The sequence below is a fragment of the Aquarana catesbeiana genome, linkage group LG08 (assembly GCF_042186555.1).
Source record: "Aquarana catesbeiana isolate 2022-GZ linkage group LG08, ASM4218655v1, whole genome shotgun sequence".
Classification (NCBI taxonomy): Eukaryota; Metazoa; Chordata; class Amphibia; order Anura; family Ranidae; genus Aquarana; species Aquarana catesbeiana.
The window spans coordinates 24,352,890-24,366,123 of NC_133331.1; the positions used below are offsets into that span (position 1 = coordinate 24,352,890).

General features: G+C 44.9%; 1 protein-coding gene across 1 annotated transcript in view; it reads left to right on the forward strand.

Moving 5' to 3' along the window:
* The window catches only part of LOC141105643 (alpha-2-macroglobulin-P-like), a 108,818-nt gene that overhangs the window by 26,958 nt on the left and 68,626 nt on the right, over window positions 1-13,234 (forward strand). The window contains exon 3 of the mRNA XM_073595616.1: window positions 8,503-8,623. The gene's annotated coding sequence lies outside the window, so the exon portion shown is untranslated. The remainder of the gene's footprint in view (window positions 1-8,502; window positions 8,624-13,234) is intronic.

The following is a 13,234-nucleotide window of genomic DNA, read 5'->3' on the forward strand; positions in this document are numbered from 1 at the left end:
GGCGGGACATCACCAACGAGGCAGGATGCCCTCCAGGGGCCAGCCTAAGGGCAGCACATTGACTGCATCACACCCCAAAGCTCCACATGTGCAGGGCGCTGCAGTCTCTGCGCGTTATTCAAAAAGTTCTTTGGTGTGGGCCTTTTTTGAGACGAGTGCATCAGATCGCACCGCTGCTATTTGCAACATATGTCTCAAGCGTATCTCGCGTGGCCAAAACATCTCCTGCATGTTGACCTGTTGACCTGCCATGCAGTTCGTTGGCAAGCGTATCTAAAAGACCCACACCAAAGAACAAAGAGGACCTCTGCTTGCTCCTCATCAGCTGAGATTTCCAACCCCACTAGACCTTCAGTCCTCTCTGAGACCTGCACTGAGAGGAATGAAGGTGTAGAATTAGGTGTGTCACAGCCACGTACTTGTGGGCAATCTGATTTTGGTACACCGACGTCAGATTGTACCAGGCAAATTTCCCTGCCCCAGCTGCTGCACCGCCGAAAGAAGTTTGCTCCCAGCCATCCACATGCCCAACGGTTGAATGCTAGCTTGGCAAAATTGCTAGCACTTCAACTGCTGCCTTTTCAGTTGGTAGACTCTGCCCCCTTCCGTGAGTTTGTGGAATGTGCGGTTCCTCAGTGGCAGGTACCCAAACGCCACTTTTTCTCACGGAAGGCGATTCCGGCTCTCTACCAGCATGTGGAAGGCAATGTCCATGCCTCGCTGGACAGGGCGGTCAGCGGTAAGGTGCATATTACCGCTGACTCATGGTCCAGCAGGCATGGACAGGGATGTTACCTAAGTTTCACGGCGCATTGGGTGACTATGCTGGCAGCTGGGAAGGATGCAGGACAAGGTGCAGTAGTGTTGGAGGTTGTTCCGCCACCACGCCTCCAAAATGCTAATGATTGTGACACACCTCTCTCCTCCACCCCCTCCTCTTCTTCCTCCATGGCCTCTTCCTCGGAACCAGCGGTGCTCCGTAGTCGTTCAAGGGGCTACGCAAGTACGCAGGCCAAAAGATGCCATGCGGTGCTTGAGCTGGTGTGCTTGGGGGACAGGAGCCACACTGGGGCAGAGGTTCTGTCAGCTCTGCAGGGGCAGGTTCAGAGGTGGTTGACGCCACGCCAACTTAAGGCAGGAATGGTGGTTTGCGACAATGGCACCAACCTCCTCTCTGCCCTCCGACAGGGACAAATGACCCATGTGCCCTGTTTGGCTCACGTCCTTAACTTGGTGGTGCAGCGGTTCTTGGGCAGGTACCCGGGCTTACAGGATGTCCTGAGGCAGGCCAGGAAAGTCTGTGTGCATTTCCGCCGGTCATATAATGCCAGTGCTTGGCTGACGGACCTCCAAAAGGAGTTTAACCTGCCCAAGAACCGCCTAATCTGTGACATGCCCACCAGGTGGAACTCAACGTTGGCCATGCTGCAGCGGCTGCACACGCAGCAGAGGGCCATCAATGAGTACCTGTGCGACTATGGCACCAGGACAGGGTCAGGGGAGCTTGGTTTTTTTTCCCCACGCCAGTGGGCCATGATCAGGGATGCATGCACTGTCCTGTCACCATTTGAGGAGGCCACGAGGATGGTGAGCAGTGACAGTGCATGCATCAGTGACACTGTCCCCCTTGTCCACCTGTTGGAGCACACGCTGCGTGGAATAATGGACAGGGCACTTGAGGCAGAACAGAGGCAGGAAGAGGAGGACTTCCTTAGCTCTCAAGGCCCCCTTTATCCAGACAGTGTTCCTGCATGCCTGCTGATCACACAGGAAGAGGATGAGGAGGAAGAGGAGGAGGAGGAGGAGGAAGATTGTGTCAGTATGGAGGTGGAACCTGGCACTCAGCATCAGCAGCAGTCTTTAAGGGATCAGTCCCAAGAAACACATGGACTTGTACGTGGCTGGGAGGAGGTGGCTGCGGACCATGTCGTCCTTAGTGACCCAGAGGGCTCTGGACCGAATGCCTCAGCAAACCTACGCTGCATGGCCTCCCTGATCCTGCAAAGCCTGCGTAAGGATCCTCGTATTCGTGGTATCAAGGAGAAGGACCAATACTGGCTGGCAACCCTCCTTGATCCACGTTACAAGGGTAAGGTTGCGGACCTTATCTTGCCATCGCAGAGGGAGCAGAGGATGAAACATCTTCGGGAGGCCTTGCAGAAAGGTCTGTGCAACGCGTTCCCAGAGACTGGGAGGTTACAAACTCCTGTTTCTGGACAACGTGTTGCTGAGGCTTCGGTCAGTCAAAGAAGGAGCGGTGGAGAAGGTGGCCGTCTGACCGATGCGTTCAGACAATTTTTTGGTCCGCAGCCCCAAGGTATGATCGGTTCCAGCAACCATCGCCAGCGTCTGTTTTACATGGTGCAGGAATACCTAAGGGCAAGATCAGACTTGGACACCTTTCCCACCGAAAATCCTCTGGGTTACTGGGTCTTGAGGATGGATCACTGGCCAGAGCTTGCACAGTATGCAATTGAGCTACTGGCCTGTCCTGCATCCAGCGTTCTTTCGGAACGCACATTCAGTGCTGCTGGAGGCGTGGTAACCGATCACAGGGTGCGTCTGTCCACTGACTCGGTCGATCGACTGACCTTCATAAAAATGAATGAGTCTTGGATCACCACCAGCTACCAAGCACCTGATGCTGATGTAACCGAATAATTTTTTTTGAAATCTCAGATCCCTTCAAAGACAGCCTATGCTGATGCTGAGTGACTATCCCTGAGTAATTATCCTCTTCCTCCTCAATCATCACGCTGATAGCTTGTAAGAACATTTTTGGTTCTGGGTGCCACCACCAGTGCCTAAGGCACAATTTTTCAGCCCCTGTTTAACAGGGGCATGTAATTACAATTTTTGATGTAATACTTTGCAGCAGGGCTCGTTCCTGCATTCCAACTAGAGTGTCTGTGAGGGGTTGCCTTGTTGTGGCACCAGCACCAGTGCCTAAGGCCCAATTTTTCAGCCCTTGTTTAACAGGGGCGTGTAATTACAATTTTTGATGCAATACTTTGCAGCAGGGCTCGTTCCTGCATTCCAACTAGAGTGTCTGTGAGGGGTTGCAGTGTTGTGGCACCAGCACCAGTGCCTAAGGCCTAATTTTTCAGCTCCTGTTCAACAGGGGCATGTAATTACAATTCTTGATCTAATATTTCACAGCAGAGCCCTGTGAGGGCTTACAGTGTTGTGGCCACAGCAACACCTAAGGCCCAAATTTCTGCTGAGTATATAGGGCAGGACCCTACTTTCAAACAACTAACTTACAAACGACTCCTACTTGCAAACGGAAGGAGACAACAGGAAGTGAGAATAAATCTACCCCTAGGAAGGGAAATTCTCTCCTGTAAGAGTTAATATGGGAAAAACATTTCTCCTTGCCACTGATGCTTTCCAATCCATTGGGACAAAAAGTGAGGTAAAATCTTCTGAAGAGGAGGAAAGACAGCAAAACAAATGTCACAGGGGTGATAACCCTTCCCTATGTTTTCCAAAAAGCTTAAAAAAGATTTTTTGGCTGGAGCTAAACACGTTAAAAATGTACCCGTTCAAAATTACAAAGAGATTCTACTTAACAACAAACCTACAGCCTGTATACTGCTGTTCAGAGTATATAGGGCCTGGTGGCCCCACACCTTTCCTTATTTTAATTTGGGTACGGGGTTCCCCTTAATATCCATACAAGACCCAAAGGGCCTGGTAATGGACTGGGGGGTACCCATGCCGTTTGTCTCACTGATTTTCATCCATATTGCCAGGACCCGACATTACATTAAACCTGCAAGCAGTTTTAAATGAGATTTTTTCCTTTAAAAATGACATTTGGTGCAGGGACTGTTGTAAACACGGGAAACACGCGTCACTTTACAGGCATACTATAGACACCCCTCAGGTACGATAATTAAAGGAATATTTCACTTTTTTTTTTTTTTACTTTAAGCATCATTAAAATCACTGCTCCCGAAAAAACGTCCGTTTTTAAAAGTTTTTTTTGCATTGATACATGTCCCCTGGGGTAGGACCCGGGTCCCCAAACCCTTTTTAGGACAATACCATGCAAATTAGCCTTTAAAATGAGCACTTTTGATTTCGAACGTTCGAGTCCCATAGACGTCAATGGGGTTCTAACGTTCGTGCGAACTTTCGGTCCGTTCGAAGGTTCTGGTGCGAACCGAACCGGGGGGTGTTCGGCTCATCACTATTCATCACACAGAATTTGTTTGGAAATGGATTCACCACCTTTATGCTTAATCTACACTTGTGGCTGCCTTCAAAAAAGTGGTCCACCACAGTAGATCGCTTTCCAGAGGGCATTTGACATGAGGCTGGGAGGTGACATATCTCCTCCTCATCGCCTGTTTTAACCCCGTAATTCCACATCACTGCAGGGTGGTCGCAGTGCGGCCCTGTTCATTAGAACTGTCTCGTCTGTGGGCCCTGGACTAGCATGGAGAATGTTGCTGAGTAGAGAGGAGGGAGACCAGTAAACCACTATTCGCTGATCTTCCCTGGCTAGGAAGAACCCAGAAGCAATGTGTATTATGTCACCTTTGGTTTCTGCTGTCACTTCGGTAGCTGTGGCCAGGAAAATAAACAAATGATTCATTTTTTGCGGTCCACTAGACCCTTTATATCTCAATAAAATGTCACACAGAATCTTAATAGATAGGGGATATTGGCCCCATATGTAATAACATTGAGGTTAAGTGAAAAAAAAGGTTTATAGAAATTAAAGTTACACCCAAGCACTTTTATTTTTTTTAAACAAAACTGTGTTTGTGCGTTGAAGTGTAATGAGTTACCCAAGAGCTGCACCTTCACTGTGTATATATATACAGAGAGGTTTATAAACTGATCAGCTATAACATTGGCAGGTAAAGTAAGTAACACTGATGATTTTGTGACAATGGTATCTGAAGGTAGGTGGGATATATTAGGCAGCAAGGGAACATGTTGTCCCTGAGGTTGATGTTTTGAAAGCAGAAGAAATGGACAAGTAACCATATGAGCGGCTTTAACAAGAGCCAAACTGTAATAGTTAGACAACTGGGTCAGATCAACTTCAAAACGGTAGCTCCATGCTTCACAACTTTTTGAGATGGGAATGAGGGATATCTATCAGCAAAAGTATGCAGGGCATAGGACACACCCCTGGCCACACCCCCTTAATGGAGAATTGTACAAAAAAACAAGATTGGTTAAAACCCGCAAGTGCTTTTTTTATCACTACTATTCCTTTATACTGGCCTTTAGAACTTACAAATGCAGCAATTTAGAAATCAGATGAAAGGTTTAGCGCTGGAAAACACTTTTTGATAGACAAAAAGTGCATTTTATATATAACTCTATAGATCAGACCAAAATGAGGGACAAATGAGGAGGAATAAGGGACAGAGGGACATTGCTCCAAATCAGAGACAGTCCCTCGAAAACAGGGACAGTTGGGAGCTATGCAGCTCTTGTAGGATGTTCCCAGTCTCCAGTGGTCAGGACCGACCAAAAGTTATCCAAAGAAGAAAAAATGGTGAACCGACAACAGTGTCAGGGGCAGCCAAGATTCATTCATGGGAAGCAAAGACTGACCTGTGTAGTCAGATCCAATAGAAGAGCTATTGTAGCTCAAATTACTGAAAAAGTTAATGTTGGTTATGATAGAAAAATGTCAGAACACACAGAGCATCACAGTCTGTTGTGTATGGGACTGTGTAGCTGCAGACCTGTCAGGGTGCCCATGCTGACCCGTGTCCATAGCCAAAAGCACCTACAATGGGCAATGTGAGCATCAGAACTGGACCATAAAGCACTGGAAGAAGGTGCCTTAGGGCTCATTTACACTTGCTTCAGCTTCAACACACATTAAGGGCTACTTTACACTTGCTTCAAAACATAGCTTTGGACAGGCTTTGTTAAAGCTCTCTGAACACCAGTCAAAGCTCCTGTCACTAAACAAAAATGGTTAGCTTACAGTCCTGTTTACACCTGCTTTTGCTTTACTTTGCTTCGGCTTCATTTTACATTTTTTTACCCCATGTAGCTTTAGTTGTGCTTTAAAGTGTCTTCAAAGCCTCCATAGAAGTCTATGGCAAAGCTCATTTGAAGACCCAATGAAGCCCCACGAAGCCCCAACAAAGCCTAATCGAAGCCCCACCAAAGCCCCACCAAAGGCTCATCGAAGCCCCACCAAAGGCACATCGAAGCCCCACCAAAGCCCCACCAAAGCCTAATTGAAGCCACACTGAAGACTCATCGAAGCCCACTGAAGCACCAAGCAAAAGCAAGGTGTAAACAGGTCTGTAAGCTAACCATGTTATTTAGTGACAATGGCTTTAAATGGCATTTAGAGAGCTTTAACAAAGTGTGTCCGATGCCTTGTTTTTTAGCAAATGTAAATTAGCCCTTAGAGGTGTTGACTTGACCCCCAAATTCTCCAAATCTCAATCCAATCGCATATCTGTGGGATGTGCTGGAAAAATAAGTGTGATCCATTAAGGCCCCACCTTGCAACTTACAGACCTAAATGATCCACTGTTAATGGCTTGGTGCCAGATACCAGAGCATACTTTCAGAGGTATAGTGGTGTCAATGCCTTTATGGTGTCAAGGCCATTATGAATAAGTACCGAGACTTGTGTAAAATAGGGTTTACGATTGCAGATCTGGTGACACTTGTGTTGTCCCCATGTGATACATGGTATGAGGGTTTGAGCATCTTTATTTAAAGTGTTTGTTAAGGCACAAGTAGAAATCACTTCCGGCCCCTCTATGATACTGAGGCATACCACATTGTATATGTCTTTTCTAAAAACAAGGCTTGTAAATACCTATTTAGAGCTATCTTCGGGCCAGTCACGTGACTCGTGGCTGCTTTTCAGCTCCGATACATGGTTTCTGCAGGAGGGGCAGAGATCTCCCTCTGACGACAGCCGGGGAGATCACATGGCCGATCAGTCCCTCCCACAGAAGCCCTGTCTCAGAAATGTAAAGTGGTCACGAGTCACGTGATCGGCCTGAAGATAGCTCTAAATAGGTTTTTACAAGCCTCGTTTTTAGAAAAGACATATAGAGTGTGGTATGCCTGAGTATCATAGAGGGGCTGGCAGTGACCATTGTAAGTTTTTGATTACTACTAATAGCAGAGGGGGCGGAGACAGAGACACACAACATGGAGCTGACAGGCAGGGAGGGAAGGGGAGAGAGGAGAGCTGAGAGCAGGCTGCAGATGATGCAGGGATGTACTCTGACCACAGTGGACAGGGCTCAGCAGCCCTGATTATCGTGGTCAGCGCAGAGAAGGAAATATAGGATGTGGCAGGATCAGGGAGGTTTTTTACAGTTTAGAGAGAGGCAGGTTACACAGCACAAGCACTGTGCTGTTTAATCTGCTTTAAGGGACCAAGATATCTATTTTTTTGGTGGGGGTTAACAAACACTTTAAGTGGTGTGCGGCCAACTCTTTCTATTTTACTATGTGATGGTGGCGATCTGAGGTGAGCATCCACTACTAGACATGTGCAATTCGTTTCGTTCCAAATTTTTTTTTTTTAACAAATTTTGACAAATTCGTTAATTCGGAAACATCTGAATTAACGAAAACCCGTTTCATGAATTTTTCCGAACATTTGTAAATTCGTAAAATTCAGAAATTCTAAAATCCAAAAACCCGAAAATTTGAAAATCTGAAATAATACCTAACTAATAAATTATAGGTATTGGGATTTCCTTTCAAATTTGGCTGTTAGTGAATGTAAGGAATACAAATTTATTCGAAGTTACGAAATATCCGAAATAACGAATGCCACATCTAAACGAATGGAACTTAACTCATTAATAATAATCAATAATAATAATAATAAAAACTTTTAGTTATTATTATTTATTATCAATTCGTTCTGTTTCATTTGTTTAGATGGAGCATTCGTTATTTCGGATAGTTCGTAACTTCGGATAAATTCGTATTCGTTACGTTCACTAACAGCCAAATTTTAAATTAAATTCCAATACCTATCATTTTAATAATTAGTTATTATTTAGAATTTTTGGATTTCGTTCTTTCGAATTTCCGGATTTTCATTCTTATTTTTGAATTCACAAATTTTTGAACTTACGAATTTAGGAATTGTGATCATAATGAATGAACTGAAAAATGAAAAAAAATTAATGAACGAAGATGAACACATTTTTTGGCAGTGCACATGTCTACCCACTACGGAGATCTCAGTATATTGATTGCTGTCCCACCTGGAGCAGCGTTACCTTTTCTTTGGACGGTGTCGATGCCTTGATGGCACAGGGCTGTTCTGGTGACAAAGAGGGGACCTACTCAATATTAGGGGAGTGATCATAATATTATGGCTGATCTGTGTAGATAAGTCCAAAAAAAGGGACAACTGGGAAGGAAAAAACAAAAGGATTTGGTTTCCCAAAAGAGAGACTTTCTTTCCAAATGCTGGGCAGTTGAGAGCTATGTGTTTGTGGTTGTGTAAGTATGTGTGTATTTCCTTCTTAGCTACTAGGCCGGTACATTTACCAACAACCACCTTGACAGAAGGTAGAGGAGGAAAAAAAGAGGAAGAAAGAGTACAAAGTTATTTTCCTGAGACCTTCCTTTTTGGAATTCTAGCAGTGGGGTAAGTAAAACTCTGAATTTTAGTATTAATAACACTCAAGAGAGGTAGTACCCAGCAAAAAGGTAATGAAATAAAAAACAGAACAAAGTTGTATCAGCAAAGGAACATCTACAATTAAAGACACCAACACACAACTGCCAGACTGACTCATTTAATCCATTTATTAACAAAAATGCACATTAGAAATGAGAACAATTCCATACATAACTGCTTTTATGTTGATCCATTTTTTCTATCCACTAGGCTACTTTCTAGAGAGTAGACATGCAATTCGTTTTTTATCAAATATTTAAAAATTCATACATTTGTAAACATTCGAATTAACGAAAACCCGTTTAACATTTTTTTTTTCGAATATTCGTAAAATTTGAAAATGTGTAAAATTACTAAAATTCGTAAGATTTGTAAAATTTGAAAATTTGAAAATTCGAAAATCTGAATAATAACTAACAATTAAATTATAGGTATTGGAATTTCCTTTCAAATTTGGCTGTTGGTGAACATAATGAATATGAATTTATCCAAAGTTATGAATTATCTGAAATAACGAATGCTGTATCTAAATGAATGGAATGTAACAAAGTAATATTATTATTATTATTATTATTATTATTCAGGATTTATATAGCGCCAACAGTTTACGCAGCGCTTTACAATATAAAAGGGAGACAATACAGTTATAATACAATAAAATACAAGAGGATTAAGAGGGCCCTGCTCAGAAGAGCTTACAATCTAATAGGGTGGGGCAGGTGGTACAAAAGGTTGTAACTGTGGGGAATGAGCTGGTGGAAGTGGTAGGAGATTATTTGTTGATGTGATAGGCTTTCCTGAAGAGATAAGTTTTCAGGGATCGACTGAAGGTAGCAAGAGTAGGGGATAGCCGGATAGATGGAGGTAGCGAGTTCCAGAGGATGGGAGAGGCTCTGGAGAAATCCTGGAGACGAGCATGGGAGGAGGAGATGAGAGAGCTTGAAAGCAGGAGGTCTTGAGAGGAGCGGAGAGGTCGATTTGGATAATATTTGGAGACAAGATTAGTGATGTAGCTCAGGGCAGAGTTGTGAATGGCTTTGTATGTTGTGGTTAGTATTTTGAATTTAATTTGCTGGGTGATTGGGAGCCAGTGTAGGGATTGGAGTAGAGGGTTGGCAGACACTGAGCGGTTGGTAAGGTGGATAAGTCTGGCAGCAGCATTCAAGATAGACTGAAGAGGGGATAGCCTATGGAGAGGTAAGCCAATGAGAAGGGAGTTGCAATAGTCAAGGCGAGAGATAACGAGGGAGTGAATGAGGAGCTTGGTGGTTTCATTTGTTAAAAAGGGGCGAATTTTAGAGATGTTACGGAGGTGAATTCTACAAACTTTTGACAACGATTGGATTTGAGGCTGAAATGACAAGTCAGAGTCTAGGATTACACCTAGTATCCTGGCATGAGTGGAGGGACTGATGGTTGCATTGTTGATTTTGATGGAAAAGTCATGGAGGGGGGCACGGGAATATTAATAGCTCAGTTTTAGAGAGATTTAGTTTAAGGAAGTGGTGCGACATCCATGCTGATATGTCAGTTAGTAATGCGAGAGGAGACTGAAGGAGTGAGGTGAGGAGTAGACAGATAGATTTGGGTGTCATCAGTGTATAAGTGGTATTGGAAGCCGTGGGCAGTTATTAAGTGACCGAGGGAGGAGGTGTAGATAGAGAAGAGAAAGGGTCCAAGAACCGAGCCTTGGGGGACCCCCACAGAAAGGGGCAATGGAGAGGAGCAGACAGAGTTGTAGGTGACACTGAAGGAGCGCTGTGATAAATAGGCAGAGAACCAGGATAGAGCAGAATCTCGGAGGCCAAGGGAATGTAGTTTATTGAGAAGGAGCGGGTGGACAACAGTATCAAGGGCCACAGAGAGGTCAAGTAGTAGGAGTATGGAGTACTGGCTGTTGGTTTTAGCAGTTAGTAAATTGTTAGTGAGTTTTAGTAAGGCAGTTTCCGTGGAGTGCTGCGAACGAAAGCCAGACTGTAAGGGGTCAAGAAGGTTATTTTCATTGAGGTAGGAGCTAAGATGGTTGTAGACTAAGCGTTCTAGAAGTTTAGAGGTGAATGGGAGCAATGAGATGGGTCTTAAGTTGTTCAGGTCGGTAGGGTCCAGTGAGGGCTTTTTAAGAATGGGAGTGATCTACGCATGTTTTAGAGGGGAGGGGAAGATGCCACTAGAGAGGGAGAGATTGAAGATGTGGGTGAGGGAGCATAGGATAGAAGAAGAGGGTGACCATAGTAGTTGTGAGGGAACAGGATCCAAGGGACAATTGGTTAGGTGGGCATCTGAGAAAATTTTTGTAACCTCTTCCGTAGTAGCCAATGCAAAATAGGACAGTGTTGAATGTGCTGCCAGGCAAGGTATGTTGGGTGGGGAAGACGTACGCACAGTGGAGATGTCCTCACGAATTGCAGTGATCTTGTCTTTGAAGTGATTGGCAATCTCTTGGGCAGTGAGTGAGTTAGTGGGTAGAGGGGGTGGTGGAAGAAGCAGAGAGTTAAAGGTTGAGAAGAGCCGACGGGGACTGGATGACAAGGAATTAATGAGAGACAAAGTAGGCTTGTTTGGCAGCATGGAGGCATGAATTGTATTTTAGATGGGCAGATTTATATAGGGTGAAGTCTTGCAGGCATTTGTTTTTACACCACAGTTGTTCAAGAGCACGGCAATGTCTCTTGAGATTTCTAGTGTTGTCAGTTTGCCAGGGTTGTAACAGTCAGGGCCTGATTCTGCGTGTAGTTAGAGGAGCAAGTGCATCTAGTGATGATGAGAGTGAACTGTTGTAGACAGAGGTGGCCAGGTCAGGACAGGACAGGGGAGAGATTATGTCATATAGGTGGTCAGTAGCTGAATAGAGAAGAGAAGGGTTAAAGTGGCGAAGGTTTCTACAAGTAATTGTTTGCTGCTTGGAGGGATGGGTGGTTGGAGGCAAGGATACAGTGAAAGTAATGAGGTTGTGATCAGATAGAGGAAAGGGGGGTGTTGGTGAGGTTGCCAGGGTTGCAGAGATGGGAGAATACAAGGTCAAGGGTATTACCATTGGAGTGAGTGGAAGTATGTGTCCATTGGGTTAGGTTAAAAGATTAGGTTAAGTCGAGAAGTTTAGCTGTAGTTGGGCTGCTAACATTGACAGGAATGTTAAAGTCACCAAGAATAATGGTGGGTATTTCAGAAGAGAGAAAGTAGGGTAGCCAGGCAGCAAAGTCATCAGGAAAGCGCGATACCGGTCCTGGAGGCCTATAAATTGCTGCAATCCTCAGAGAAATGGGAGAAAACAGACGAATACAGTGCATCTCGAAAGAAGAGAGGGATAGAGAGGGAGGGACAGGAAGGACTTGGATGGTGCTTTGTGGGGATAGAAGGAAGCCAACTCCACCTCCTTTCTGTCTGTTGGTCTGGGGGAGTGAGTCCAATGGAGACCACCATGGGAGAGGGCAGCAGGAGAAGCTGAGTCAAAATTTTGAAGCCAGGTTTCTGTTATAGCAAATATGTTCAAGCCATGAGAGATGAAGAGGTCATGTACAGATGTTAGCTTGTTACAGATGGAGCGGGCGTTCCAAAGGGCGCATGAGATTGGTGGGGTGCTTTGAGGAAGCAGGGGGATAGAAATTAAACTGAGTGGATTGCAGTGGTTTCCAGAGGGGGAGGGGGAGGGGTATTGGATATGTGGCTTGCATTTGGAATATGGCGGACCAGGATTAGGAGAAATGTCACCTGAAACTAGGATAAGGAGGAGGGCGAGGAAGGCAAGGTGGGAGTGAGATGTGCATGAGCGCACGTGTCTAGTGGCCCTGGTGTTTATGTCAGCATGTGGGTGCAGCAAATGCAGGAGATGATGGGTGCCATAGTAGGGAGAGGGTAGGAGTGAGAGTGATATGTGCATGCTGCAGGGAAGAGAGGAGGGGTAGAGTAAAGATAATTTGAGGATAGAAGACACCAATGTGAGAAGGAAGAGAATAAGGAGCATGTTAGTGGATAGAGAGTGGGAAACTAACCTAATATAAAATAAATGTCAAAGCTGGTTTGCTTGTCATCTTGCAGAGTGGAGCAGAGTTCTTGTTGTTGTTCATGCAGCTTTAGTTATCCTGCTTTCGTTAAACTGCGTCGGTGAAACTGCGCATCACTCATGACAGAGCCACTCAGGACAGAGCCATGATGTCTGTGCCTTGTCCCTGTCTGCGCCACCCCATAATCTGCCATAAATTTATAGGGAGACTAAGCTGGGATGCATTTCTCAGTTGGTCATTATTGGGTCTGATGTGAGACATCTGAATATGGGGAGGAGATGGCCAGTGCCAGACCAGCTACAGATACAGGCTAGGGTCGTAAAGCTAATTACCTCTCTTGATCACTCAGCCACATGGAGTTGAGAATCAATCACCAGTAATATTGCTATTGCAGTGTGTTTGTTATAGAGCTAGCAGCAAATATGGAAGTTTAAAGATATGGCAGCAGGAGACAATTACCAAAAATATGTAACAGCAAAGTCAGTTCAGTAGGGATGTACAGATGGATAGGAGACAATTACCAAAAATATGTAACAGCAAAGTCAGTTCAGTAGGGATGTACAGATGGATAGGAGAC